The sequence below is a fragment of the Dermacentor albipictus genome, chromosome 3 (assembly GCF_038994185.2).
Source record: "Dermacentor albipictus isolate Rhodes 1998 colony chromosome 3, USDA_Dalb.pri_finalv2, whole genome shotgun sequence".
NCBI classification, from domain to species: Eukaryota; Metazoa; Arthropoda; class Arachnida; order Ixodida; family Ixodidae; genus Dermacentor; species Dermacentor albipictus.
Genome location: NC_091823.1, coordinates 171,059,231 through 171,084,435, shown reverse-complemented (window position 1 = coordinate 171,084,435; position 25,205 = coordinate 171,059,231). Strand labels below are relative to the sequence as shown.

At 51.1% G+C, this 25,205-nt stretch overlaps 37 non-coding genes and 2 pseudogenes across 37 annotated transcripts; all 39 read left to right on the top strand.

Moving 5' to 3' along the window:
- The first annotated feature begins 90 nt into the window (after positions 1–90).
- Positions 91–209, top strand: LOC139058635 (5S ribosomal RNA). Its single transcript, XR_011513622.1, has one exon. It is a non-coding gene; the product is annotated as a 5S ribosomal RNA (ribosomal RNA).
- A 507-nt stretch (positions 210–716) lies between these two features.
- On the top strand, positions 717–835 carry LOC139058634 (5S ribosomal RNA). Its single transcript, XR_011513621.1, has one exon. It is a non-coding gene; the product is annotated as a 5S ribosomal RNA (ribosomal RNA).
- A 504-nt stretch (positions 836–1,339) lies between these two features.
- Positions 1,340–1,458, top strand: LOC139058633 (5S ribosomal RNA). Its single transcript, XR_011513620.1, has one exon. It is a non-coding gene; the product is annotated as a 5S ribosomal RNA (ribosomal RNA).
- A 505-nt stretch (positions 1,459–1,963) lies between these two features.
- LOC139058632 (5S ribosomal RNA) lies at positions 1,964–2,082 on the top strand. Its single transcript, XR_011513619.1, has one exon. It is a non-coding gene; the product is annotated as a 5S ribosomal RNA (ribosomal RNA).
- Positions 2,083–2,589: 507 nt separating this feature from the next.
- On the top strand, positions 2,590–2,708 carry LOC139058631 (5S ribosomal RNA). The gene has a single exon (XR_011513618.1). It is a non-coding gene; the product is annotated as a 5S ribosomal RNA (ribosomal RNA).
- A 506-nt stretch (positions 2,709–3,214) lies between these two features.
- Positions 3,215–3,333, top strand: LOC139058629 (5S ribosomal RNA). Its single transcript, XR_011513616.1, has one exon. It is a non-coding gene; the product is annotated as a 5S ribosomal RNA (ribosomal RNA).
- A 507-nt stretch (positions 3,334–3,840) lies between these two features.
- Positions 3,841–3,959, top strand: LOC139058628 (5S ribosomal RNA). The gene has a single exon (XR_011513615.1). It is a non-coding gene; the product is annotated as a 5S ribosomal RNA (ribosomal RNA).
- A 505-nt stretch (positions 3,960–4,464) lies between these two features.
- Positions 4,465–4,583, top strand: LOC139058627 (5S ribosomal RNA). Its single transcript, XR_011513614.1, has one exon. It is a non-coding gene; the product is annotated as a 5S ribosomal RNA (ribosomal RNA).
- A 507-nt stretch (positions 4,584–5,090) lies between these two features.
- On the top strand, positions 5,091–5,209 carry LOC139058626 (5S ribosomal RNA). The gene has a single exon (XR_011513613.1). It is a non-coding gene; the product is annotated as a 5S ribosomal RNA (ribosomal RNA).
- Positions 5,210–5,717: 508 nt separating this feature from the next.
- On the top strand, positions 5,718–5,836 carry LOC139058097 (5S ribosomal RNA). Its single transcript, XR_011513261.1, has one exon. It is a non-coding gene; the product is annotated as a 5S ribosomal RNA (ribosomal RNA).
- Positions 5,837–6,343: 507 nt separating this feature from the next.
- LOC139058625 (5S ribosomal RNA) lies at positions 6,344–6,462 on the top strand. Its single transcript, XR_011513612.1, has one exon. It is a non-coding gene; the product is annotated as a 5S ribosomal RNA (ribosomal RNA).
- Positions 6,463–6,967: 505 nt separating this feature from the next.
- Positions 6,968–7,086, top strand: LOC139058623 (5S ribosomal RNA). Its single transcript, XR_011513610.1, has one exon. It is a non-coding gene; the product is annotated as a 5S ribosomal RNA (ribosomal RNA).
- A 507-nt stretch (positions 7,087–7,593) lies between these two features.
- On the top strand, positions 7,594–7,712 carry LOC139058622 (5S ribosomal RNA). The gene has a single exon (XR_011513609.1). It is a non-coding gene; the product is annotated as a 5S ribosomal RNA (ribosomal RNA).
- A 508-nt stretch (positions 7,713–8,220) lies between these two features.
- On the top strand, positions 8,221–8,339 carry LOC139058621 (5S ribosomal RNA). The gene has a single exon (XR_011513608.1). It is a non-coding gene; the product is annotated as a 5S ribosomal RNA (ribosomal RNA).
- Positions 8,340–8,847: 508 nt separating this feature from the next.
- On the top strand, positions 8,848–8,966 carry LOC139058620 (5S ribosomal RNA). The gene has a single exon (XR_011513607.1). It is a non-coding gene; the product is annotated as a 5S ribosomal RNA (ribosomal RNA).
- A 506-nt stretch (positions 8,967–9,472) lies between these two features.
- Positions 9,473–9,591, top strand: LOC139058619 (5S ribosomal RNA). Its single transcript, XR_011513606.1, has one exon. It is a non-coding gene; the product is annotated as a 5S ribosomal RNA (ribosomal RNA).
- A 505-nt stretch (positions 9,592–10,096) lies between these two features.
- Positions 10,097–10,215, top strand: LOC139058618 (5S ribosomal RNA). The gene has a single exon (XR_011513605.1). It is a non-coding gene; the product is annotated as a 5S ribosomal RNA (ribosomal RNA).
- Positions 10,216–10,722: 507 nt separating this feature from the next.
- On the top strand, positions 10,723–10,841 carry LOC139058617 (5S ribosomal RNA). The gene has a single exon (XR_011513604.1). It is a non-coding gene; the product is annotated as a 5S ribosomal RNA (ribosomal RNA).
- Positions 10,842–11,348: 507 nt separating this feature from the next.
- On the top strand, positions 11,349–11,467 carry LOC139058616 (5S ribosomal RNA). The gene has a single exon (XR_011513603.1). It is a non-coding gene; the product is annotated as a 5S ribosomal RNA (ribosomal RNA).
- Positions 11,468–11,973: 506 nt separating this feature from the next.
- Positions 11,974–12,092, top strand: LOC139058615 (5S ribosomal RNA). The gene has a single exon (XR_011513602.1). It is a non-coding gene; the product is annotated as a 5S ribosomal RNA (ribosomal RNA).
- Positions 12,093–12,598: 506 nt separating this feature from the next.
- On the top strand, positions 12,599–12,717 carry LOC139058614 (5S ribosomal RNA). Its single transcript, XR_011513601.1, has one exon. It is a non-coding gene; the product is annotated as a 5S ribosomal RNA (ribosomal RNA).
- Positions 12,718–13,222: 505 nt separating this feature from the next.
- On the top strand, positions 13,223–13,341 carry LOC139058612 (5S ribosomal RNA). Its single transcript, XR_011513599.1, has one exon. It is a non-coding gene; the product is annotated as a 5S ribosomal RNA (ribosomal RNA).
- Positions 13,342–13,848: 507 nt separating this feature from the next.
- Positions 13,849–13,967, top strand: LOC139058611 (5S ribosomal RNA). The gene has a single exon (XR_011513598.1). It is a non-coding gene; the product is annotated as a 5S ribosomal RNA (ribosomal RNA).
- A 506-nt stretch (positions 13,968–14,473) lies between these two features.
- On the top strand, positions 14,474–14,592 carry LOC139058610 (5S ribosomal RNA). Its single transcript, XR_011513597.1, has one exon. It is a non-coding gene; the product is annotated as a 5S ribosomal RNA (ribosomal RNA).
- A 506-nt stretch (positions 14,593–15,098) lies between these two features.
- LOC139058609 (5S ribosomal RNA) lies at positions 15,099–15,217 on the top strand. The gene has a single exon (XR_011513596.1). It is a non-coding gene; the product is annotated as a 5S ribosomal RNA (ribosomal RNA).
- Positions 15,218–15,724: 507 nt separating this feature from the next.
- Positions 15,725–15,843, top strand: LOC139058608 (5S ribosomal RNA). The gene has a single exon (XR_011513595.1). It is a non-coding gene; the product is annotated as a 5S ribosomal RNA (ribosomal RNA).
- A 506-nt stretch (positions 15,844–16,349) lies between these two features.
- Positions 16,350–16,468, top strand: LOC139058110 (5S ribosomal RNA; annotated as a pseudogene).
- Positions 16,469–16,974: 506 nt separating this feature from the next.
- Positions 16,975–17,093, top strand: LOC139058607 (5S ribosomal RNA). Its single transcript, XR_011513594.1, has one exon. It is a non-coding gene; the product is annotated as a 5S ribosomal RNA (ribosomal RNA).
- A 507-nt stretch (positions 17,094–17,600) lies between these two features.
- LOC139058606 (5S ribosomal RNA) lies at positions 17,601–17,719 on the top strand. The gene has a single exon (XR_011513593.1). It is a non-coding gene; the product is annotated as a 5S ribosomal RNA (ribosomal RNA).
- Positions 17,720–19,102: 1,383 nt separating this feature from the next.
- LOC139058246 (5S ribosomal RNA) lies at positions 19,103–19,221 on the top strand (annotated as a pseudogene).
- Positions 19,222–19,728: 507 nt separating this feature from the next.
- On the top strand, positions 19,729–19,847 carry LOC139058605 (5S ribosomal RNA). The gene has a single exon (XR_011513592.1). It is a non-coding gene; the product is annotated as a 5S ribosomal RNA (ribosomal RNA).
- A 506-nt stretch (positions 19,848–20,353) lies between these two features.
- Positions 20,354–20,472, top strand: LOC139058604 (5S ribosomal RNA). The gene has a single exon (XR_011513590.1). It is a non-coding gene; the product is annotated as a 5S ribosomal RNA (ribosomal RNA).
- A 507-nt stretch (positions 20,473–20,979) lies between these two features.
- On the top strand, positions 20,980–21,098 carry LOC139058603 (5S ribosomal RNA). The gene has a single exon (XR_011513589.1). It is a non-coding gene; the product is annotated as a 5S ribosomal RNA (ribosomal RNA).
- Positions 21,099–21,605: 507 nt separating this feature from the next.
- On the top strand, positions 21,606–21,724 carry LOC139058601 (5S ribosomal RNA). The gene has a single exon (XR_011513587.1). It is a non-coding gene; the product is annotated as a 5S ribosomal RNA (ribosomal RNA).
- A 506-nt stretch (positions 21,725–22,230) lies between these two features.
- On the top strand, positions 22,231–22,349 carry LOC139058600 (5S ribosomal RNA). The gene has a single exon (XR_011513586.1). It is a non-coding gene; the product is annotated as a 5S ribosomal RNA (ribosomal RNA).
- A 507-nt stretch (positions 22,350–22,856) lies between these two features.
- LOC139058599 (5S ribosomal RNA) lies at positions 22,857–22,975 on the top strand. Its single transcript, XR_011513585.1, has one exon. It is a non-coding gene; the product is annotated as a 5S ribosomal RNA (ribosomal RNA).
- A 505-nt stretch (positions 22,976–23,480) lies between these two features.
- LOC139058598 (5S ribosomal RNA) lies at positions 23,481–23,599 on the top strand. Its single transcript, XR_011513584.1, has one exon. It is a non-coding gene; the product is annotated as a 5S ribosomal RNA (ribosomal RNA).
- A 505-nt stretch (positions 23,600–24,104) lies between these two features.
- On the top strand, positions 24,105–24,223 carry LOC139058597 (5S ribosomal RNA). The gene has a single exon (XR_011513583.1). It is a non-coding gene; the product is annotated as a 5S ribosomal RNA (ribosomal RNA).
- Positions 24,224–24,729: 506 nt separating this feature from the next.
- On the top strand, positions 24,730–24,848 carry LOC139058596 (5S ribosomal RNA). The gene has a single exon (XR_011513582.1). It is a non-coding gene; the product is annotated as a 5S ribosomal RNA (ribosomal RNA).
- Positions 24,849–25,205: the final 357 nt, after the last annotated feature.

The window sequence follows — 25,205 nt, the reverse complement described above, 5'->3', positions numbered from 1 at the left end:
GAAAGACTGCCGCGTACGTGATGGAGCAATACATTCACTGGGCGAATGCACATAGCACGATACAGGTGCAGTCGGAAACACAGCATCCCTGCCATCGGCCATACCATGCTGAATACGCCGGTTCTCGTCCGATCCCCGAAGCTAAGCAGCATTGGGCTCGGTCAGTACTTGGGAGGGAGACCACCTGGGAACACCGAGTGCTGATGGCACCCTTCTTTTTGCTTTTTTTTATTATTCCGTGTTTCTGTGACGTTTTTTTTTGTGTGTGTGTGTGTGTGGGCAGCTGCTTTTAGTGTTACTTACGTTCAACTGGAGCCTGCTGGTAGAGCCGACGCCGAAGTGTGAAACCAATATGCAGGCCACTACGCGATATTCTGCGCGGAATGACGGACGTAATGCTGCATGCAAAATTTAGTCGCACGAGCTTCTAACCGCTTCGCTATCACGCCCGCCCGCATACAGCTCAATGACAACTCGTCGATAAAGTGGCACATTGTGGGCTGCAACGCACGCATAATGCGCTCCCCCTCTTTCTTGTTTTTGTGAGCGAGCATGACTTACTTGCACGCACGCATGCAGCGAACAACCACAAACGGAGTAATCGACGTGTGCGTGTATTGTTCGCGGAAAGACTGCCGCGTACGTGATGGAGCAATACATTCACTGGGCGAATGCACATAGCACGATACAGGTGCAGTCGGAAACACAGCATCCCTGCCATCGGCCATACCATGCTGAATACGCCGGTTCTCGTCCGATCCCCGAAGCTAAGCAGCATTGGGCTCGGTCAGTACTTGGGAGGGAGACCACCTGGGAACACCGAGTGCTGATGGCACCCTTCTTTTTGCTTTTTTTTATTATTCCGTGTTTCTGTGACGTTTTTTTTTTTTGTGTGTGTGTGTGTGGGCAGCTGCTTTTACTGTTACTTACGTTCAACTGGAGCCTGCTGGTAGAGCCGACGCCGAAGTGTGAAACCAATATGCAGGCCACTACGCGATATTCTGCGCGGAATGACGGACGTAATGCTGCATGCAAAATTTAGTCGCACGAGCTTCTAACCGCTTCGCTATCACGCCCGCCCGCATACAGCTCAATGACAACTCGTCGATAAAGTGGCACATTGTGGGCTGCAACGCACGCATAATGCGCTCCCCCTCTTTCTTGTTTTTGTGAGCGAGCATGACTTGCACGCACGCATGCAGCGAACATCCACAAACGGAGTAATCGACGTGTGCGTGTATTGTTCGCGGAAAGACTGCCGCGTACGTGATGGAGCAATACATTCACTGGGCGAATGCACATAGCACGATACAGGTGCAGTAGGAAACACAGCATCCATGCCATCGGCCATACCATGCTGAATACGCCGGTTCTCGTCCGATCCCCGAAGCTAAGCAGCATTGGGCTCGGTCAGTACTTGGGAGGGAGACCACCTGGGAACACCGAGTGCTGATGGCACCCTTCTTTTTGCTTTTTTTTTATTATTCCGTGTTTCTGTGACGTTTTTTTTGTGTGTGTGTGTGTGGGCAGCTGCTTTTACTGTTACTTACGTTCAACTGGAGCCTGCTGGTAGAGCCGACGCCGAAGTGTGAAACCAATATGCAGGCCACTACGCGATATTCTGCGCGGAATGACGGACGTAATGCTGCATGCAAAATTTAGTCGCACGAGCTTCTAACCGCTTCGCTATCACGCCCGCCCGCATACAGCTCAATGACAACTCGTCGATAAAGTGGCACATTGTGGGCTGCAACGCACGCATAATGCGCTCCCCCTCTTTCTTGTTTTTGTGAGCGAGCATGACTTACTTGCACGCACGCATGCAGCGAACAACCACAAACGGAGTAATCGACGTGTGCGTGTATTGTTCGCGGAAAGACTGCCGCGTACGTGATGGAGCAATACATTCACTGGGCGAATGCACATAGCACGATACAGGTGCAGTAGGAAACACAGCATCCATGCCATCGGCCATACCATGCTGAATACGCCGGTTCTCGTCCGATCCCCGAAGCTAAGCAGCATTGGGCTCGGTCAGTACTTGGGAGGGAGACCACCTGGGAACACCGAGTGCTGATGGCACCCTTCTTTTTGCTTTTTTTTATTATTCCGTGTTTCTGTGACGTTTTTTTTTGTGTGTGTGTGTGTGTGGGCAGCTGCTTTTACTGTTACTTACGTTCAACTGGAGCCTGCTGGTAGAGCCGACGCCGAAGTGTGAAACCAATATGCAGGCCACTACGCGATATTCTGCGCGGAATGACGGACGTAATGCTGCATGCAAAATTTAGTCGCACGAGCTTCTAACCGCTTCGCTATCACGCCCGCCCGCATACAGCTCAATGACAACTCGTCGATAAAGTGGCACATTGTGGGCTGCAACGCACGCATAATGCGCTCCCCCTCTTTCTTGTTTTTGTGAGCGAGCATGACTTACTTGCACGCACGCATGCAGCGAACAACCACAAACGGAGTAATCGACGTGTGCGTGTATTGTTCGCGGAAAGACTGCCGCGTACGTGATGGAGCAATACATTCACTGGGCGAATGCACATAGCACGATACAGGTGCAGTCGGAAACACAGCATCCCTGCCATCGGCCATACCATGCTGAATACGCCGGTTCTCGTCCGATCCCCGAAGCTAAGCAGCATTGGGCTCGGTCAGTACTTGGGAGGGAGACCACCTGGGAACACCGAGTGCTGATGGCACCCTTCTTTTTGCTTTTTTTTATTATTCCGTGTTTCTGTGACGTTTTTTTTTTGTGTGTGTGTGTGTGGGCAGCTGCTTTTACTGTTACTTACGTTCAACTGGAGCCTGCTGGTAGAGCCGACGCCGAAGTGTGAAACCAATATGCAGGCCACTACGCGATATTCTGCGCGGAATGACGGACGTAATGCTGCATGCAAAATTTAGTCGCACGAGCTTCTAACCGCTTCGCTATCACGCCCGCCCGCATACAGCTCAATGACAACTCGTCGATAAAGTGGCACATTGTGGGCTGCAACGCACGCATAATGCGCTCCCCCTCTTTCTTGTTTTTGTGAGCGAGCATGACTTACTTGCACGCACGCATGCAGCGAACAACCACAAACGGAGTAATCGACGTGTGCGTGTATTGTTCGCGGAAAGACTGCCGCGTACGTGATGGAGCAATACATTCACTGGGCGAATGCACATAGCACGATACAGGTGCAGTCGGAAACACAGCATCCCTGCCATCGGCCATACCATGCTGAATACGCCGGTTCTCGTCCGATCCCCGAAGCTAAGCAGCATTGGGCTCGGTCAGTACTTGGGAGGGAGACCACCTGGGAACACCGAGTGCTGATGGCACCCTTCTTTTTGCTTTTTTTTATTATTCCGTGTTTCTGTGACGTTTTTTTTTGTGTGTGTGTGTGTGTGGGCAGCTGCTTTTACTGTTACTTACGTTCAACTGGAGCCTGCTGGTAGAGCCGACGCCGAAGTGTGAAACCAATATGCAGGCCACTACGCGATATTCTGCGCGGAATGACGGACGTAATGCTGCATGCAAAATTTAGTCGCACGAGCTTCTAACCGCTTCGCTATCACGCCCGCCCGCATACAGCTCAATGACAACTCGTCGATAAAGTGGCACATTGTGGGCTGCAACGCACGCATAATGCGCTCCCCCTCTTTCTTGTTTTTGTGAGCGAGCATGACTTACTTGCACGCACGCATGCAGCGAACATCCACAAACGGAGTAATCGACGTGTGCGTGTATTGTTCGCGGAAAGACTGCCGCGTACGTGATGGAGCAATACATTCACTGGGCGAATGCACATAGCACGATACAGGTGCAGTAGGAAACACAGCATCCATGCCATCGGCCATACCATGCTGAATACGCCGGTTCTCGTCCGATCCCCGAAGCTAAGCAGCATTGGGCTCGGTCAGTACTTGGGAGGGAGACCACCTGGGAACACCGAGTGCTGATGGCACCCTTCTTTTTGCTTTTTTTTTATTATTCCGTGTTTCTGTGACGTTTTTTTTTTGTGTGTGTGTGTGGGCAGCTGCTTTTACTGTTACTTACGTTCAACTGGAGCCTGCTGGTAGAGCCGACGCCGAAGTGTGAAACCAATATGCAGGCCACTACGCGATATTCTGCGCGGAATGACGGACGTAATGCTGCATGCAAAATTTAGTCGCACGAGCTTCTAACCGCTTCGCTATCACGCCCGCCCGCATACAGCTCAATGACAACTCGTCGATAAAGTGGCACATTGTGGGCTGCAACGCACGCATAATGCGCTCCCCCTCTTTCTTGTTTTTGTGAGCGAGCATGACTTACTTGCACGCACGCATGCAGCGAACAACCACAAACGGAGTAATCGACGTGTGCGTGTATTGTTCGCGGAAAGACTGCCGCGTACGTGATGGAGCAATACATTCACTGGGCGAATGCACATAGCACGATACAGGTGCAGTAGGAAACACAGCATCCATGCCATCGGCCATACCATGCTGAATACGCCGGTTCTCGTCCGATCCCCGAAGCTAAGCAGCATTGGGCTCGGTCAGTACTTGGGAGGGAGACCACCTGGGAACACCGAGTGCTGATGGCACCCTTCTTTTTGCTTTTTTTTATTATTCCGTGTTTCTGTGACGTTTTTTTTTGTGTGTGTGTGTGTGTGGGCAGCTGCTTTTACTGTTACTTACGTTCAACTGGAGCCTGCTGGTAGAGCCGACGCCGAAGTGTGAAACCAATATGCAGGCCACTACGCGATATTCTGCGCGGAATGACGGACGTAATGCTGCATGCAAAATTTAGTCGCACGAGCTTCTAACCGCTTCGCTATCACGCCCGCCCGCATACAGCTCAATGACAACTCGTCGATAAAGTGGCACATTGTGGGCTGCAACGCACGCATAATGCGCTCCCCCTCTTTCTTGTTTTTGTGAGCGAGCATGACTTACTTGCACGCACGCATGCAGCGAACAACCACAAACGGAGTAATCGACGTGTGCGTGTATTGTTCGCGGAAAGACTGCCGCGTACGTGATGGAGCAATACATTCACTGGGCGAATGCACATAGCACGATACAGGTGCAGTCGGAAACACAGCATCCCTGCCATCGGCCATACCATGCTGAATACGCCGGTTCTCGTCCGATCCCCGAAGCTAAGCAGCATTGGGCTCGGTCAGTACTTGGGAGGGAGACCACCTGGGAACACCGAGTGCTGATGGCACCCTTCTTTTTGCTTTTTTTTATTATTCCGTGTTTCTGTGACGTTTTTTTTGTGTGTGTGTGTGTGTGTGGGCAGCTGCTTTTACTGTTACTTACGTTCAACTGGAGCCTGCTGGTAGAGCCGACGCCGAAGTGTGAAACCAATATGCAGGCCACTACGCGATATTCTGCGCGGAATGACGGACGTAATGCTGCATGCAAAATTTAGTCGCACGAGCTTCTAACCGCTTCGCTATCACGCCCGCCCGCATACAGCTCAATGACAACTCGTCGATAAAGTGGCACATTGTGGGCTGCAACGCACGCATAATGCGCTCCCCCTCTTTCTTGTTTTTGTGAGCGAGCATGACTTACTTGCACGCACGCATGCAGCGAACATCCACAAACGGAGTAATCGACGTGTGCGTGTATTGTTCGCGGAAAGACTGCCGCGTACGTGATGGAGCAATACATTCACTGGGCGAATGCACATAGCACGATACAGGTGCAGTAGGAAACACAGCATCCATGCAATCGGCCATACCATGCTGAATACGCCGGTTCTCGTCCGATCCCCGAAGCTAAGCAGCATTGGGCTCGGTCAGTACTTGGGAGGGAGACCACCTGGGAACACCGAGTGCTGATGGCACCCTTCTTTTTGCTTTTTTTTTATTATTCCGTGTTTCTGTGACGTTTTTTTTTTGTGTGTGTGTGTGTGGGCAGCTGCTTTTACTGTTACTTACGTTCAACTGGAGCCTGCTGGTAGAGCCGACGCCGAAGTGTGAAACCAATATGCAGGCCACTACGCGATATTCTGCGCGGAATGACGGACGTAATGCTGCATGCAAAATTTAGTCGCACGAGCTTCTAACCGCTTCGCTATCACGCCCGCCCGCATACAGCTCAATGACAACTCGTCGATAAAGTGGCACATTGTGGGCTGCAACGCACGCATAATGCGCTCCCCCTCTTTCTTGTTTTTGTGAGCGAGCATGACTTACTTGCACCCACGCATGCAGCGAACAACCACAAACGGAGTAATCGACGTGTGCGTGTATTGTTCGCGGAAAGACTGCCGCGTACGTGATGGAGCAATACATTCACTGGGCGAATGCACATAGCACGATACAGGTGCAGTAGGAAACACAGCATCCATGCCATCGGCCATACCATGCTGAATACGCCGGTTCTCGTCCGATCCCCGAAGCTAAGCAGCATTGGGCTCGGTCAGTACTTGGGAGGGAGACCACCTGGGAACACCGAGTGCTGATGGCACCCTTCTTTTTGCTTTTTTTTATTATTCCGTGTTTCTGTGACGTTTTTTTTTGTGTGTGTGTGTGTGGGCAGCTGCTTTTACTGTTACTTACGTTCAACTGGAGCCTGCTGGTAGAGCCGACGCCGAAGTGTGAAACCAATATGCAGGCCACTACGCGATATTCTGCGCGGAATGACGGACGTAATGCTGCATGCAAAATTTAGTCGCACGAGCTTCTAACCGCTTCGCTATCACGCCCGCCCGCATACAGCTCAATGACAACTCGTCGATAAAGTGGCACATTGTGGGCTGCAACGCACGCATAATGCGCTCCCCCTCTTTCTTGTTTTTGTGAGCGAGCATGACTTACTTGCACGCACGCATGCAGCGAACAACCACAAACGGAGTAATCGACGTGTGCGTGTATTGTTCGCGGAAAGACTGCCGCGTACGTGATGGAGCAATACATTCACTGGGCGAATGCACATAGCACGATACAGGTGCAGTAGGAAACACAGCATCCATGCCATCGGCCATACCATGCTGAATACGCCGGTTCTCGTCCGATCCCCGAAGCTAAGCAGCATTGGGCTCGGTCAGTACTTGGGAGGGAGACCACCTGGGAACACCGAGTGCTGATGGCACCCTTCTTTTTGCTTTTTTTTATTATTCCGTGTTTCTGTGACGTTTTTTTTTGTGTGTGTGTGTGTGTGGGCAGCTGCTTTTACTGTTACTTACGTTCAACTGGAGCCTGCTGGTAGAGCCGACGCCGAAGTGTGAAACCAATATGCAGGCCACTACGCGATATTCTGCGCGGAATGACGGACGTAATGCTGCATGCAAAATTTAGTCGCACGAGCTTCTAACCGCTTTGCTATCACGCCCGCCCGCATACAGCTCAATGACAACTCGTCGATAAAGTGGCACATTGTGGGCTGCAACGCACGCATAATGCGCTCCCCCTCTTTCTTGTTTTTGTGAGCGAGCATGACTTACTTGCACGCACGCATGCAGCGAACAACCACAAACGGAGTAATCGACGTGTGCGTGTATTGTTCGCGGAAAGACTGCCGCGTACATGATGGAGCAATACATTCACTGGGCGAATGCACATAGCACGATACAGGTGCTGTAGGAAACACAGCATCCATGCCATCGGCCATACCATGCTGAATACGCCGGTTCTCGTCCGATCCCCGAAGCTAAGCAGCATTGGGCTCGGTCAGTACTTGGGAGGGAGACCACCTGGGAACACCGAGTGCTGATGGCACCCTTCTTTTTGCTTTTTTTTATTATTCCGTGTTTCTGTGACGTTTTTTTTTTGTGTGTGTGTGTGTGTGGGCAGCTGCTTTTACTGTTACTTACGTTCAACTGGAGCCTGCTGGTAGAGCCGACGCCGAAGTGTGAAACCAATATGCAGGCCACTACGCGATATTCTGCGCGGAATGACGGACGTAATGCTGCATGCAAAATTTAGTCGCACGAGCTTCTAACCGCTTCGCTATCACGCCCGCCCGCATACAGCTCAATGACAACTCGTCGATAAAGTGGCACATTGTGGGCTGCAACGCACGCATAATGCGCTCCCCCTCTTTCTTGTTTTTGTGAGCGAGCATGACTTACTTGCACGCACGCATGCAGCGAACAACCACAAACGGAGTAATCGACGTGTGCGTGTATTGTTCGCGGAAAGACTGCCGCGTACGTGATGGAGCAATACATTCACTGGGCGAATGCACATAGCACGATACAGGTGCAGTCGGAAACACAGCATCCCTGCCATCGGCCATACCATGCTGAATACGCCGGTTCTCGTCCGATCCCCGAAGCTAAGCAGCATTGGGCTCGGTCAGTACTTGGGAGGGAGACCACCTGGGAACACCGAGTGCTGATGGCACCCTTCTTTTTGCTTTTTTTTATTATTCCGTGTTTCTGTGACGTTTTTTTTTTGTGTGTGTGTGTGTGTGGGCAGCTGCTTTTACTGTTACTTACGTTCAACTGGAGCCTGCTGGTAGAGCCGACGCCGAAGTGTGAAACCAATATGCAGGCCACTACGCGATATTCTGCGCGGAATGACGGACGTAATGCTGCATGCAAAATTTAGTCGCACGAGCTTCTAACCGCTTCGCTATCACGCCCGCCCGCATACAGCTCAATGACAACTCGTCGATAAAGTGGCACATTGTGGGCTGCAACGCACGCATAATGCGCTCCCCCTCTTTCTTGTTTTTGTGAGCGAGCATGACTTACTTGCACGCACGCATGCAGCGAACATCCACAAACGGAGTAATCGACGTGTGCGTGTATTGTTCGCGGAAAGACTGCCGCGTACGTGATGGAGCAATACATTCACTGGGCGAATGCACATAGCACGATACAGGTGCAGTAGGAAACACAGCATCCATGCCATCGGCCATACCATGCTGAATACGCCGGTTCTCGTCCGATCCCCGAAGCTAAGCAGCATTGGGCTCGGTCAGTACTTGGGAGGGAGACCACCTGGGAACACCGAGTGCTGATGGCACCCTTCTTTTTGCTTTTTTTTTATTATTCCGTGTTTCTGTGACGTTTTTTTTTGTGTGTGTGTGTGTGGGCAGCTGCTTTTACTGTTACTTACGTTCAACTGGAGCCTGCTGGTAGAGCCGACGCCGAAGTGTGAAACCAATATGCAGGCCACTACGCGATATTCTGCGCGGAATGACGGACGTAATGCTGCATGCAAAATTTAGTCGCACGAGCTTCTAACCGCTTCGCTATCACGCCCGCCCGCATACAGCTCAATGACAACTCGTCGATAAAGTGGCACATTGTGGGCTGCAACGCACGCATAATGCGCTCCCCCTCTTTCTTGTTTTTGTGAGCGAGCATGACTTACTTGCACGCACGCATGCAGCGAACAACCACAAACGGAGTAATCGACGTGTGCGTGTATTGTTCGCGGAAAGACTGCCGCGTACGTGATGGAGCAATACATTCACTGGGCGAATGCACATAGCACGATACAGGTGCAGTAGGAAACACAGCATCCATGCCATCGGCCATACCATGCTGAATACGCCGGTTCTCGTCCGATCCCCGAAGCTAAGCAGCATTGGGCTCGGTCAGTACTTGGGAGGGAGACCACCTGGGAACACCGAGTGCTGATGGCACCCTTCTTTTTGCTTTTTTTTATTATTCCGTGTTTCTGTGACGTTTTTTTTTGTGTGTGTGTGTGTGGGCAGCTGCTTTTACTGTTACTTACGTTCAACTGGAGCCTGCTGGTAGAGCCGACGCCGAAGTGTGAAACCAATATGCAGGCCACTACGCGATATTCTGCGCGGAATGACGGACGTAATGCTGCATGCAAAATTTAGTCGCACGAGCTTCTAACCGCTTCGCTATCACGCCCGCCCGCATACAGCTCAATGACAACTCGTCGATAAAGTGGCACATTGTGGGCTGCAACGCACGCATAATGCGCTCCCCCTCTTTCTTGTTTTTGTGAGCGAGCATGACTTACTTGCACGCACGCATGCAGCGAACAACCACAAACGGAGTAATCGACGTGTGCGTGTATTGTTCGCGGAAAGACTGCCGCGTACGTGATGGAGCAATACATTCACTGGGCGAATGCACATAGCACGATACAGGTGCAGTAGGAAACACAGCATCCATGCCATCGGCCATACCATGCTGAATACGCCGGTTCTCGTCCGATCCCCGAAGCTAAGCAGCATTGGGCTCGGTCAGTACTTGGGAGGGAGACCACCTGGGAACACCGAGTGCTGATGGCACCCTTCTTTTTGCTTTTTTTTATTATTCCGTGTTTCTGTGACGTTTTTTTTTGTGTGTGTGTGTGTGTGGGCAGCTGCTTTTACTGTTACTTACGTTCAACTGGAGCCTGCTGGTAGAGCCGACGCCGAAGTGTGAAACCAATATGCAGGCCACTACGCGATATTCTGCGCGGAATGACGGACGTAATGCTGCATGCAAAATTTAGTCGCACGAGCTTCTAACCGCTTCGCTATCACGCCCGCCCGCATACAGCTCAATGACAACTCGTCGATAAAGTGGCACATTGTGGGCTGCAACGCACGCATAATGCGCTCCCCCTCTTTCTTGTTTTTGTGAGCGAGCATGACTTACTTGCACGCACGCATGCAGCGAACAACCACAAACGGAGTAATCGACGTGTGCGTGTATTGTTCGCGGAAAGACTGCCGCGTACGTGATGGAGCAATACATTCACTGGGCGAATGCACATAGCACGATACAGGTGCAGTCGGAAACACAGCATCCCTGCCATCGGCCATACCATGCTGAATACGCCGGTTCTCGTCCGATCCCCGAAGCTAAGCAGCATTGGGCTCGGTCAGTACTTGGGAGGGAGACCACCTGGGAACACCGAGTGCTGATGGCACCCTTCTTTTTGCTTTTTTTTATTATTCCGTGTTTCTGTGACGTTTTTTTTTGTGTGTGTGTGTGTGTGGGCAGCTGCTTTTACTGTTACTTACGTTCAACTGGAGCCTGCTGGTAGAGCCGACGCCGAAGTGTGAAACCAATATGCAGGCCACTACGCGATATTCTGCGCGGAATGACGGACGTAATGCTGCATGCAAAATTTAGTCGCACGCGCTTCTAACCGCTTCGCTATCACGCCCGCCCGCATACAGCTCAATGACAACTCGTCGATAAAGTGGCACATTGTGGGCTGCAACGCACGCATAATGCGCTCCCCCTCTTTCTTGTTTTTGTGAGCGAGCATGACTTACTTGCACGCACGCATGCAGCGAACAACCACAAACGGAGTAATCGACGTGTGCGTGTATTGTTCGCGGAAAGACTGCCGCGTACGTGATGGAGCAATACATTCACTGGGCGAATGCACATAGCACGATACAGGTGCAGTCGGAAACACAGCATCCCTGCCATCGGCCATACCATGCTGAATACGCCGGTTCTCGTCCGATCCCCGAAGCTAAGCAGCATTGGGCTCGGTCAGTACTTGGGAGGGAGACCACCTGGGAACACCGAGTGCTGATGGCACCCTTCTTTTTGCTTTTTTTTATTATTCCGTGTTTCTGTGACGTTTTTTTTGTGTGTGTGTGTGTGTGGGCAGCTGCTTTTACTGTTACTTACGTTCAACTGGAGCCTGCTGGTAGAGCCGACGCCGAAGTGTGAAACCAATATGCAGGCCACTACGCGATATTCTGCGCGGAATGACGGACGTAATGCTGCATGCAAAATTTAGTCGCACGAGCTTCTAACCGCTTCGCTATCACGCCCGCCCGCATACAGCTCAATGACAACTCGTCGATAAAGTGGCACATTGTGGGCTGCAACGCACGCATAATGCGCTCCCCCTCTTTCTTGTTTTTGTGAGCGAGCATGACTTACTTGCACGCACGCATGCAGCGAACAACCACAAACGGAGTAATCGACGTGTGCGTGTATTGTTCGCGGAAAGACTGCCGCGTACGTGATGGAGCAATACATTCACTGGGCGAATGCACATAGCACGATACAGGTGCAGTCGGAAACACAGCATCCCTGCCATCGGCCATACCATGCTGAATACGCCGGTTCTCGTCCGATCCCCGAAGCTAAGCAGCATTGGGCTCGGTCAGTACTTGGGAGGGAGACCACCTGGGAACACCGAGTGCTGATGGCACCCTTCTTTTTGCTTTTTTTTATTATTCCGTGTTTCTGTGACGTTTTTTTTTTGTGTGTGTGTGTGTGGGCAGCTGCTTTTACTGTTACTTACGTTCAACTGGAGCCTGCTGGTAGAGCCGACGCCGAAGTGTGAAACCAATATGCAGGCCACTACGCGATATTCTGCGCGGAATGACGGACGTAATGCTGCATGCAAAATTTAGTCGCACGAGCTTCTAACCGCTTCGCTATCACGCCCGCCCGCATACAGCTCAATGACAACTCGTCGATAAAGTGGCACATTGTGGGCTGCAACGCACGCATAATGCGCTCCCCCTCTTTCTTGTTTTTGTGAGCGAGCATGACTTACTTGCACGCACGCATGCAGCGAACAACCACAAACGGAGTAATCGACGTGTGCGTGTATTGTTCGCGGAAAGACTGCCGCGTACGTGATGGAGCAATACATTCACTGGGCGAATGCACATAGCACGATACAGGTGCAGTCGGAAACACAGCATCCCTGCCATCGGCCATACCATGCTGAATACGCCGGTTCTCGTCCGATCCCCGAAGCTAAGCAGCATTGGGCTCGGTCAGTACTTGGGAGGGAGACCACCTGGGAACACCGAGTGCTGATGGCACCCTTCTTTTTGCTTTTTTTTTATTATTCCGTGTTTCTGTGACGTTTTTTTTGTGTGTGTGTGTGTGGGCAGCTGCTTTTACTGTTACTTACGTTCAACTGGAGCCTGCTGGTAGAGCCGACGCCGAAGTGTGAAACCAATATGCAGGCCACTACGCGATATTCTGCGCGGAATGACGGACGTAATGCTGCATGCAAAATTTAGTCGCACGAGCTTCTAACCGCTTCGCTATCACGCCCGCCCGCATACAGCTCAATGACAACTCGTCGATAAAGTGGCACATTGTGGGCTGCAACGCACGCATAATGCGCTCCCCCTCTTTCTTGTTTTTGTGAGCGAGCATGACTTACTTGCACGCACGCATGCAGCGAACAACCACAAACGGAGTAATCGACGTGTGCGTGTATTGTTCGCGGAAAGACTGCCGCGTACGTGATGGAGCAATACATTCACTGGGCGAATGCACATAGCACGGTACAGGTGCAGTAGGAAACACAGCATCCATGCCATCGGCCATACCATGCTGAATACGCCGGTTCTCGTCCGATCCCCGAAGCTAAGCAGCATTGGGCTCGGTCAGTACTTGGGAGGGAGACCACCTGGGAACACCGAGTGCTGATGGCACCCTTCTTTTTGCTTTTTTTTATTATTCCGTGTTTCTGTGACGTTTTTTTGTGTGTGTGTGTGTGTGTGGGCAGCTGCTTTTACTGTTACTTACGTTCAACTGGAGCCTGCTGGTAGAGCCGACGCCGAAGTGTGAAACCAATATGCAGGCCACTACGCGATATTCTGCGCGGAATGACGGACGTAATGCTGCATGCAAAATTTAGTCGCACGAGCTTCTAACCGCTTCGCTATCACGCCCGCCCGCATACAGCTCAATGACAACTCGTCGATAAAGTGGCACATTGTGGGCTGCAACGCACGCATAATGCGCTCCCCCTCTTTCTTGTTTTTGTGAGCGAGCATGACTTACTTGCACGCACGCATGCAGCGAACAACCACAAACGGAGTAATCGACGTGTGCGTGTATTGTTCGCGGAAAGACTGCCGCGTACGTGATGGAGCAATACATTCACTGGGCGAATGCACATAGCACGATACAGGTGCAGTCGGAAACACAGCATCCCTGCCATCGGCCATACCATGCTGAATACGCCGGTTCTCGTCCGATCCCCGAAGCTAAGCAGCATTGGGCTCGGTCAGTACTTGGGAGGGAGACCACCTGGGAACACCGAGTGCTGATGGCACCCTTCTTTTTGCTTTTTTTATTATTCCGTGTTTCTGTGACGTTTTTTTTTGTGTGTGTGTGTGTGTGGGCAGCTGCTTTTACTGTTACTTACGTTCAACTGGAGCCTGCTGGTAGAGCCGACGCCGAAGTGTGAAACCAATATGCAGGCCACTACGCGATATTCTGCGCGGAATGACGGACGTAATGCTGCATGCAAAATTTAGTCGCACGAGCTTCTAACTGCTTCGCTATCACGCCCGCCCGCATACAGCTCAATGACAACTCGTCGATAAAGTGGCACATTGTGGGCTGCAACGCACGCATAATGCGCTCCCCCTCTTTCTTGTTTTTGTGAGCGAGCATGACTTACTTGCACGCACGCATGCAGCGAACAACCACAAACGGAGTAATCGACGTGTGCGTGTATTGTTCGCGGAAAGACTGCCGCGTACGTGATGGAGCAATACATTCACTGGGCGAATGCACATAGCACGATACAGGTGCAGTCGGAAACACAGCATCCCTGCCATCGGCCATACCATGCTGAATACGCCGGTTCTCGTCCGATCCCCGAAGCTAAGCAGCATTGGGCTCGGTCAGTACTTGGGAGGGAGACCACCTGGGAACACCGAGTGCTGATGGCACCCTTCTTTTTGCTTTTTTTTATTATTCCGTGTTTCTGTGACGTTTTTTTTGTGTGTGTGTGTGTGTGGGCAGCTGCTTTTACTGTTACTTACGTTCAACTGGAGCCTGCTGGTAGAGCCGACGCCGAAGTGTGAAACCAATATGCAGGCCACTACGCGATATTCTGCGCGGAATGACGGACGTAATGCTGCATGCAAAATTTAGTCGCACGAGCTTCTAACCGCTTCGCTATCACGCCCGCCCGCATACAGCTCAATGACAACTCGTCGATAAAGTGGCACATTGTGGGCTGCAACGCACGCATAATGCGCTCCCCCTCTTTCTTGTTTTTGTGAGCGAGCATGACTTACTTGCACGCACGCATGCAGCGAACAACCACAAACGGAGTAATCGACGTGTGCGTGTATTGTTCGCGGAAAGACTGCCGCGTACGTGATGGAGCAATACATTCACTGGGCGAATGCACATAGCACGATACAGGTGCAGTCGGAAACACAGCATCCCTGCCATCGGCCATACCATGCTGAATACGCCGGTTCTCGTCCGATCCCCGAAGCTAAGCAGCATTGGGCTCGGTCAGTACTTGGGAGGGAGACCACCTGGGAACACCGAGTGCTGATGGCACCCTTCTTTTTGCTTTTTTTTATTATTCCGTGTTTCTGTGACGTTTTTTTTTGTGTGTGTGTGTGTGTGGGCAGCTGCTTTTACTGTTACTTACGTTCAACTGGAGCCTGCTGGTAGAGCCGACGCCGAAGTGTGAAACCAATATGCAGGCCACTACGCGATATTCTGCGCGGAATGACGGACGTAATGCTGCATGCAAAATTTAGTCGCACGAGCTTCTAACCGCTTCGCTATCACGCCCGCCCGCATACAGCTCAATGACAACTCGTCGATAAAGTGGCACATTGTGGGCTGCAACGCACGCATAATGCGCTCCCCCTCTTTCTTGTTTTTGTGAGCGAGCATGACTTACTTGCACGCACGCATGCAGCGAACAACCACAAACGGAGTAATCGACGTGTGCGTGTATTGTTCGCGGAAAGACTGCCGCGTACGTGATGGAGCAATACATTCACTGGGCGAATGCACATAGCACGATACAGGTGCAGTCGGAAACACAGCATCCCTGCCATCGGCCATACCATGCTGAATACGCCGGTTCTCGTCCGATCCCCGAAGCTAAGCAGCATTGGGCTCGGTCAGTACTTGGGAGGGAGACCACCTGGGAACACCGAGTGCTGATGGCACCCTTCTTTTTGCTTTTTTTTATTATTCCGTGTTTCTGTGACGTTTTTTTTGTGTGTGTGTGTGTGTGGGCAGCTGCTTTTACTGTTACTTACGTTCAACTGGAGCCTGCTGGTAGAGCCGACGCCGAAGTGTGAAACCAATATGCAGGCCACTACGCGATATTCTGCGCGGAATGACGGACGTAATGCTGCATGCAAAATTTAGTCGCACGAGCTTCTAACCGCTTCGCTATCACGCCCGCCCGCATACAGCTCAATGACAACTCGTCGATAAAGTGGCACATTGTGGGCTGCAACGCACGCATAATGCGCTCCCCCTCTTTCTTGTTTTTGTGAGCGAGCATGACTTACTTGCACGCACGCATGCAGCGAACAACCACAAACGGAGTAATCGACGTGTGCGTGTATTGTTCGCGGAAAGACTGCCGCGTACGTGATGGAGCAATACATTCACTGGGCGAATGCACATAGCACGATACAGGTGCAGTCGGAAATACAGCATCCCTCCCATCGGCCATACCATGCTGAATACGCCGGTTCTCGTCCGATCCCCGAAGCTAAGCAGCATTGGGCTCGGTCAGTACTTGGGAGGGAGACCACCTGGGAACACCGAGTGCTGATGGCACCCTTCTTTTTGCTTTTTTTTTATTATTCCGTGTTTCTGTGACGTTTTTTTTTGTGTGTGTGTGTGTGGGCAGCTGCTTTTACTGTTACTTACGTTCAACTGGAGCCTGCTGGTAGAGCCGACGCCGAAGTGTGAAACCAATATGCAGGCCACTACGCGATATTCTGCGCGGAATGACGGACGTAATGCTGCATGCAAAATTTAGTCGCACGAGCTTCTAACCGCTTCGCTATCACGCCCGCCCGCATACAGCTCAATGACAACTCGTCGATAAAGTGGCACATTGTGGGCTGCAACGCACGCATAATGCGCTCCCCCTCTTTCTTGTTTTTGTGAGCGAGCATGACTTACTTGCACGCACGCATGCAGCGAACAACCACAAACGGAGTAATCGACGTGTGCGTGTATTGTTCGCGGAAAGACTGCCGCGTACGTGATGGAGCAATACATTCACTGGGCGAATGCACATAGCACGATACAGGTGCAGTAGGAAACACAGCATCCATGCCATCGGCCATACCATGCTGAATACGCCGGTTCTCGTCCGATCCCCGAAGCTAAGCAGCATTGGGCTCGGTCAGTACTTGGGAGGGAGACCACCTGGGAACACCGAGTGCTGATGGCACCCTTCTTTTTGCTTTTTTTTATTATTCCGTGTTTCTGTGACGTTTTTTTTTGTGTGTGTGTGTGTGTGGGCAGCTGCTTTTACTGTTACTTACGTTCAACTGGAGCCTGCTGGTAGAGCCGACGCCGAAGTGTGAAACCAATATGCAGGCCACTACGCGATATTCTGCGCGGAATGACGGACGTAATGCTGCATGCAAAATTTAGTCGCACGAGCTTCTAACCGCTTCGCTATCACGCCCGCCCGCATACAGCTCAATGACAACTCGTCGATAAAGTGGCACATTGTGGGCTGCAACGCACGCATAATGCGCTCCCCCTCTTTCTTGTTTTTGTGAGCGAGCATGACTTACTTGCACGCACGCATGCAGCGAACAACCACAAACGGAGTAATCGACGTGTGCGTGTATTGTTCGCGGAAAGACTGCCGCGTACGTGATGGAGCAATACATTCACTGGGCGAATGCACATAGCACGATACAGGTGCAGTCGGAAACACAGCATCCCTGCCATCGGCCATACCATGCTGAATACGCCGGTTCTCGTCCGATCCCCGAAGCTAAGCAGCATTGGGCTCGGTCAGTACTTGGGAGGGAGACCACCTGGGAACACCGAGTGCTGATGGCACCCTTCTTTTTGCTTTTTTTTATTATTCCGTGTTTCTGTGACGTTTTTTTTTTGTGTGTGTGTGTGTGGGCAGCTGCTTTTACTGTTACTTACGTTCAACTGGAGCCTGCTGGTAGAGCCGACGCCGAAGTGTGAAACCAATATGCAGGCCACTACGCGATATTCTGCGCGGAATGACGGACGTAATGCTGCATGCAAAATTTAGTCGCACGAGCTTCTAACCGCTTCGCTATCACGCCCGCCCGCATACAGCTCAATGACAACTCGTCGATAAAGTGGCACATTGTGGGCTGCAACGCACGCATAATGCGCTCCCCCTCTTTCTTGTTTTTGTGAGCGAGCATGACTTACTTGCACGCACGCATGCAGCGAACAACCACAAACGGAGTAATCGACGTGTGCGTGTATTGTTCGCGGAAAGACTGCCGCGTACGTGATGGAGCAATACATTCACTGGGCGAATGCACATAGCACGATACAGGTGCAGTAGGAAACACAGCATCCATGCCGGTGTGCCACTTGTTTCTTCAGCAAGTTGTATCACGTTTCATATTGATAAGGGACGAAAGAGACCCGTTTCTGTGTTGTTTTTTTCAAACCATGTTAACAGTTTCTATGCCTGAATTTTTTGTTTCTTCAGCCATTGACCCTCACTACACAATTTCAAGGTTCTTGCGTGAAGTTTTAACGTCCTATCGCTTCCTTAGGGCGAGATTTTCCCTTGAGTACCTCTCCAATGTAAAAAGAAAGCGTCTTATGAAGGATCTCATTGAAAGTGTGTTCCCTGTTCCATTATATCGGTTAAATTTTCAACAAGGGCATGGGCAAGACGTACTTAAAAGGGTTAAAAATATGTGTATACCGGCGAACGTTAAAACATTCTTCTTCAAGCTTCACACGGGAACCTTGCCTGTTAAAACGTGGCTAGAGGAAAGAGGGATTTATGTGCCATGGGGAAGCAGATGCTTTCTGTGCAACAAAGCTGAAACGATTGAACATGTTTTCATTGATTGTAATAATGCCATATTCTTTTGGGATATATTACAGAGAACGTTAAAGATAGACCTACCCCTCAATCCACATGGCATTCGTTTTTTACCCCCTGAACGCGATTTTGAACAGATGGATGTTATCTTTTTACTTGGACTGCACGCAGTATGGCGTAGTCTGTTGGCATATAGACATTGCGATGTTAAAGGCCGAACTGTGTATGAATATTTTGTGGAAATGGTTGTGAAGGTGCGTGACGTGTACAAGATGAATGACTGCGATGAAGCTGTGTTGTCAATGCTTGATACGTTGACACACATAAAACGAGTGTGATCTATGATCACAAACACTTTTGAGGCTTGTAGCCAAGCTGGAAATAAAGAAAAAAAAAAAAAAATCGGCCATACCATGCTGAATACGCCGGTTCTCGTCCGATCCCCGAAGCTAAGCAGCATTGGGCTCGGTCAGTACTTGGGAGGGAGACCACCTGGGAACACCGAGTGCTGATGGCACCCTTCTTTTTGCTTTTTTTTATTATTCCGTGTTTCTGTGACGTTTTTTTTTGTGTGTGTGTGTGTGTGGGCAGCTGCTTTTACTGTTACTTACGTTCAACTGGAGCCTGCTGGTAGAGCCGACGCCGAAGTGTGAAACCAATATGCAGGCCACTACGCGATATTCTGCGCGGAATGACGGACGTAATGCTGCATGCAAAATTTAGTCGCACGAGCTTCTAACCGCTTCGCTATCACGCCCGCCCGCATACAGCTCAATGACAACTCGTCGATAAAGTGGCACATTGTGGGCTGCAACGCACGCATAATGCGCTCCCCCTCTTTCTTGTTTTTGTGAGCGAGCATGACTTACTTGCACGCACGCATGCAGCGAACAACCACAAACGGAGTAATCGACGTGTGCGTGTATTGTTCGCGGAAAGACTGCCGCGTACGTGATGGAGCAATACATTCACTGGGCGAATGCACATAGCACGATACAGGTGCAGTCGGAAACACAGCATCCCTGCCATCGGCCATACCATGCTGAATACGCCGGTTCTCGTCCGATCCCCGAAGCTAAGCAGCATTGGGCTCGGTCAGTACTTGGGAGGGAGACCACCTGGGAACACCGAGTGCTGATGGCACCCTTCTTTTTGCTTTTTTTATTATTCCGTGTTTCTGTGACGTTTTTTTTTGTGTGTGTGTGTGTGTGGGCAGCTGCTTTTACTGTTACTTACGTTCAACTGGAGCCTGCTGGTAGAGCCGACGCCGAAGTGTGAAACCAATATGCAGGCCACTACGCGATATTCTGCGCGGAATGACGGACGTAATGCTGCATGCAAAATTTAGTCGCACGAGCTTCTAACCGCTTCGCTATCACGCCCGCCCGCATACAGCTCAATGACAACTCGTCGATAAAGTGGCACATTGTGGGCTGCAACGCACGCATAATGCGCTCCCCCTCTTTCTTGTTTTTGTGAGCGAGCATGACTTACTTGCACGCACGCATGCAGCGAACAACCACAAACGGAGTAATCGACGTGTGCGTGTATTGTTCGCGGAAAGACTGCCGCGTACGTGATGGAGCAATACATTCACTGGGCGAATGCACATAGCACGATACAGGTGCAGTCGGAAACACAGCATCCCTGCCATCGGCCATACCATGCTGAATACGCCGGTTCTCGTCCGATCCCCGAAGCTAAGCAGCATTGGGCTCGGTCAGTACTTGGGAGGGAGACCACCTGGGAACACCGAGTGCTGATGGCACCCTTCTTTTTGCTTTTTTTTATTATTCCGTGTTTCTGTGACGTTTTTTTTTGTGTGTGTGTGTGTGTGGGCAGCTGCTTTTACTGTTACTTACGTTCAACTGGAGCCTGCTGGTAGAGCCGACGCCGAAGTGTGAAACCAATATGCAGGCCACTACGCGATATTCTGCGCGGAATGACGGACGTAATGCTGCATGCAAAATTTAGTCGCACGAGCTTCTAACCGCTTCGCTATCACGCCCGCCCGCATACAGCTCAATGACAACTCGTCGATAAAGTGGCACATTGTGGGCTGCAACGCACGCATAATGCGCTCCCCCTCTTTCTTGTTTTTGTGAGCGAGCATGACTTACTTGCACGCACGCATGCAGCGAACATCCACAAACGGAGTAATCGACGTGTGCGTGTATTGTTCGCGGAAAGACTGCCGCGTACGTGATGGAGCAATACATTCACTGGGCGAATGCACATAGCACGATACAGGTGCAGTAGGAAACACAGCATCCATGCCATCGGCCATACCATGCTGAATACGCCGGTTCTCGTCCGATCCCCGAAGCTAAGCAGCATTGGGCTCGGTCAGTACTTGGGAGGGAGACCACCTGGGAACACCGAGTGCTGATGGCACCCTTCTTTTTGCTTTTTTTTTATTATTCCGTGTTTCTGTGACGTTTTTTTTTTGTGTGTGTGTGTGTGGGCAGCTGCTTTTACTGTTACTTACGTTCAACTGGAGCCTGCTGGTAGAGCCGACGCCGAAGTGTGAAACCAATATGCAGGCCACTACGCGATATTCTGCGCGGAATGACGGACGTAATGCTGCATGCAAAATTTAGTCGCACGAGCTTCTAACCGCTTCGCTATCACGCCCGCCCGCATACAGCTCAATGACAACTCGTCGATAAAGTGGCACATTGTGGGCTGCAACGCACGCATAATGCGCTCCCCCTCTTTCTTGTTTTTGTGAGCGAGCATGACTTACTTGCACGCACGCATGCAGCGAACAACCACAAACGGAGTAATCGACGTGTGCGTGTATTGTTCGCGGAAAGACTGCCGCGTACGTGATGGAGCAATACATTCACTGGGCGAATGCACATAGCACGATACAGGTGCAGTAGGAAACACAGCATCCATGCCATCGGCCATACCATGCTGAATACGCCGGTTCTCGTCCGATCCCCGAAGCTAAGCAGCATTGGGCTCGGTCAGTACTTGGGAGGGAGACCACCTGGGAACACCGAGTGCTGATGGCACCCTTCTTTTTGCTTTTTTTTATTATTCCGTGTTTCTGTGACGTTTTTTTTGTGTGTGTGTGTGTGTGGGCAGCTGCTTTTACTGTTACTTACGTTCAACTGGAGCCTGCTGGTAGAGCCGACGCCGAAGTGTGAAACCAATATGCAGGCCACTACGCGATATTCTGCGCGGAATGACGGACGTAATGCTGCATGCAAAATTTAGTCGCACGAGCTTCTAACCGCTTCGCTATCACGCCCGCCCGCATACAGCTCAATGACAACTCGTCGATAAAGTGGCACATTGTGGGCTGCAACGCACGCATAATGCGCTCCCCCTCTTTCTTGTTTTTGTGAGCGAGCATGACTTACTTGCACGCACGCATGCAGCGAACAACCACAAACGGAGTAATCGACGTGTGCGTGTATTGTTCGCGGAAAGACTGCCGCGTACGTGATGGAGCAATACATTCACTGGGCGAATGCACATAGCACGATACAGGTGCAGTCGGAAACACAGCATCCCTGCCATCGGCCATACCATGCTGAATACGCCGGTTCTCGTCCGATCCCCGAAGCTAAGCAGCATTGGGCTCGGTCAGTACTTGGGAGGGAGACCACCTGGGAACACCGAGTGCTGATGGCACCCTTCTTTTTGCTTTTTTTTATTATTCCGTGTTTCTGTGACGTTTTTTTTTGTGTGTGTGTGTGTGTGGGCAGCTGCTTTTACTGTTACTTACGTTCAACTGGAGCCTGCTGGTAGAGCCGACGCCGAAGTGTGAAACCAATATGCAGGCCACTACGCGATATTCTGCGCGGAATGACGGACGTAATGCTGCATGCAAAATTTAGTCGCACGAGCTTCTAACCGCTTCGCTATCACGCCCGCCCGCATACAGCTCAATGACAACTCGTCGATAAAGTGGCACATTGTGGGCTGCAACGCACGCATAATGCGCTCCCCCTCTTTCTTGTTTTTGTGAGCGAGCATGACTTACTTGCACGCACGCATGCAGCGAACATCCACAAACGGAGTAATCGACGTGTGCGTGTATTGTTCGCGGAAAGACTGCCGCGTACGTGATGGAGCAATACATTCACTGGGCGAATGCACATAGCACGATACAGGTGCAGTAGGAAACACAGCATCCATGCCATCGGCCATACCATGCTGAATACGCCGGTTCTCGTCCGATCCCCGAAGCTAAGCAGCATTGGGCTCGGTCAGTACTTGGGAGGGAGACCACCTGGGAACACCGAGTGCTGATGGCACCCTTCTTTTTGCTTTTTTTTATTATTCCGTGTTTCTGTGACGTTTTTTTTTGTGTGTGTGTGTGTGGGCAGCTGCTTTTACTGTTACTTACGTTCAACTGGAGCCTGCTGGTAGAGCCGACGCCGAAGTGTGAAACCAATATGCAGGCCACTACGCGATATTCTGCGCGGAATGACGGACGTAATGCTGCATGCAAAATTTAGTCGCACGAGCTTCTAACCGCTTCGCTATCACGCCCGCCCGCATACAGCTCAATGACAACTCGTCGATAAAGTGGCACATTGTGGGCTGCAACGCACGCATAATGCGCTCCCCCTCTTTCTTGTTTTTGTGAGCGAGCATGACTTACTTGCACGCACGCATGCAGCGAACAACCACAAACGGAGTAATCGACGTGTGCGTGTATTGTTCGCGGAAAGACTGCCGCGTACGTGATGGAGCAATACATTCACTGGGCGAATGCACATAGCACGATACAGGTGCAGTAGGAAACACAGCATCCATGCCATCGGCCATACCATGCTGAATACGCCGGTTCTCGTCCGATCCCCGAAGCTAAGCAGCATTGGGCTCGGTCAGTACTTGGGAGGGAGACCACCTGGGAACACCGAGTGCTGATGGCACCCTTCTTTTTGCTTTTTTTTATTATTCCGTGTTTCTGTGACGTTTTTTTTTTTGTGTGTGTGTGTGGGCAGCTGCTTTTACTGTTACTTACGTTCAACTGGAGCCTGCTGGTAGAGCCGACGCCGAAGTGTGAAACCAATATGCAGGCCACTACGCGATATTCTGCGCGGAATGACGGACGTAATGCTGCATGCAAAATTTAGTCGCACGAGCTTCTAACCGCTTCGCTATCACGCCCGCCCGCATACAGCTCAATGACAACTCGTCGATAAAGTGGCACATTGTGGGCTGCAACGCACGCATAATGCGCTCCCCCTCTTTCTTGTTTTTGTGAGCGAGCATGACTTACTTGCACGCACGCATGCAGCGAACAACCACAAACGGAGTAATCGACGTGTGCGTGTATTGTTCGCGGAAAGACTGCCGCGTACGTGATGGAGCAATACATTCACTGGGCGAATGCACATAGCACGATACAGGTGCAGTCGGAAACACAGCATCCTTGCCATCGGCCATACCATGCTGAATACGCCGGTTCTCGTCCGATCCCCGAAGCTAAGCAGCATTGGGCTCGGTCAGTACTTGGGAGGGAGACCACCTGGGAACACCGAGTGCTGATGGCACCCTTCTTTTTGCTTTTTTTTATTATTCCGTGTTTCTGTGACGTTTTTTTTTTGTGTGTGTGTGTGTGGGCAGCTGCTTTTACTGTTACTTACGTTCAACTGGAGCCTGCTGGTAGAGCCGACGCCGAAGTGTGAAACCAATATGCAGGCCACTACGCGATATTCTGCGCGGAATGACGGACGTAATGCTGCATGCAAAATTTAGTCGCACGAGCTTCTAACCGCTTCGCTATCACGCCCGCCCGCATACAGCTCAATGACAACTCGTCGATAAAGTGGCACATTGTGGGCTGCAACGCACGCATAATGCGCTCCCCCTCTTTCTTGTTTTTGTGAGCGAGCATGACTTACTTGCACGCACGCATGCAGCGAACATCCACAAACGGAGTAATCGACGTGTGCGTGTATTGTTCGCGGAAAGACTGCCGCGTACGTGATGGAGCAATACATTCACTGGGCGAATGCACATAGCACGATACAGGTGCAGTAGGAAACACAGCATCCATGCCATCGGCCATACCATGCTGAATACGCCGGTTCTCGTCCGATCCCCGAAGCTAAGCAGCATTGGGCTCGGTCAGTACTTGGGAGGGAGACCACCTGGGAACACCGAGTGCTGATGGCACCCTTCTTTTTGCTTTTTTTTATTATTCCGTGTTTCTGTGACGTTTTTTTTTTGTGTGTGTGTGTGTGTGTGGGCAGCTGCTTTTACTGTTACTTACGTTCAACTGGAGCCTGCTGGTAGAGCCGACGCCGAAGTGTGAAACCAATATGCAGGCCACTACGCGATATTCTGCGCGGAATGACGGACGTAATGCTGCATGCAAAATTTAGTCGCACGAGCTTCTAACCGCTTCGCTATCACGCCCGCCCGCATACAGCTCAATGACAACTCGTCGATAAAGTGGCACATTGTGGGCTGCAACGCACGCATAATGCGCTCCCCCTCTTTCTTGTTTTTGTGAGCGAGCATGACTTACTT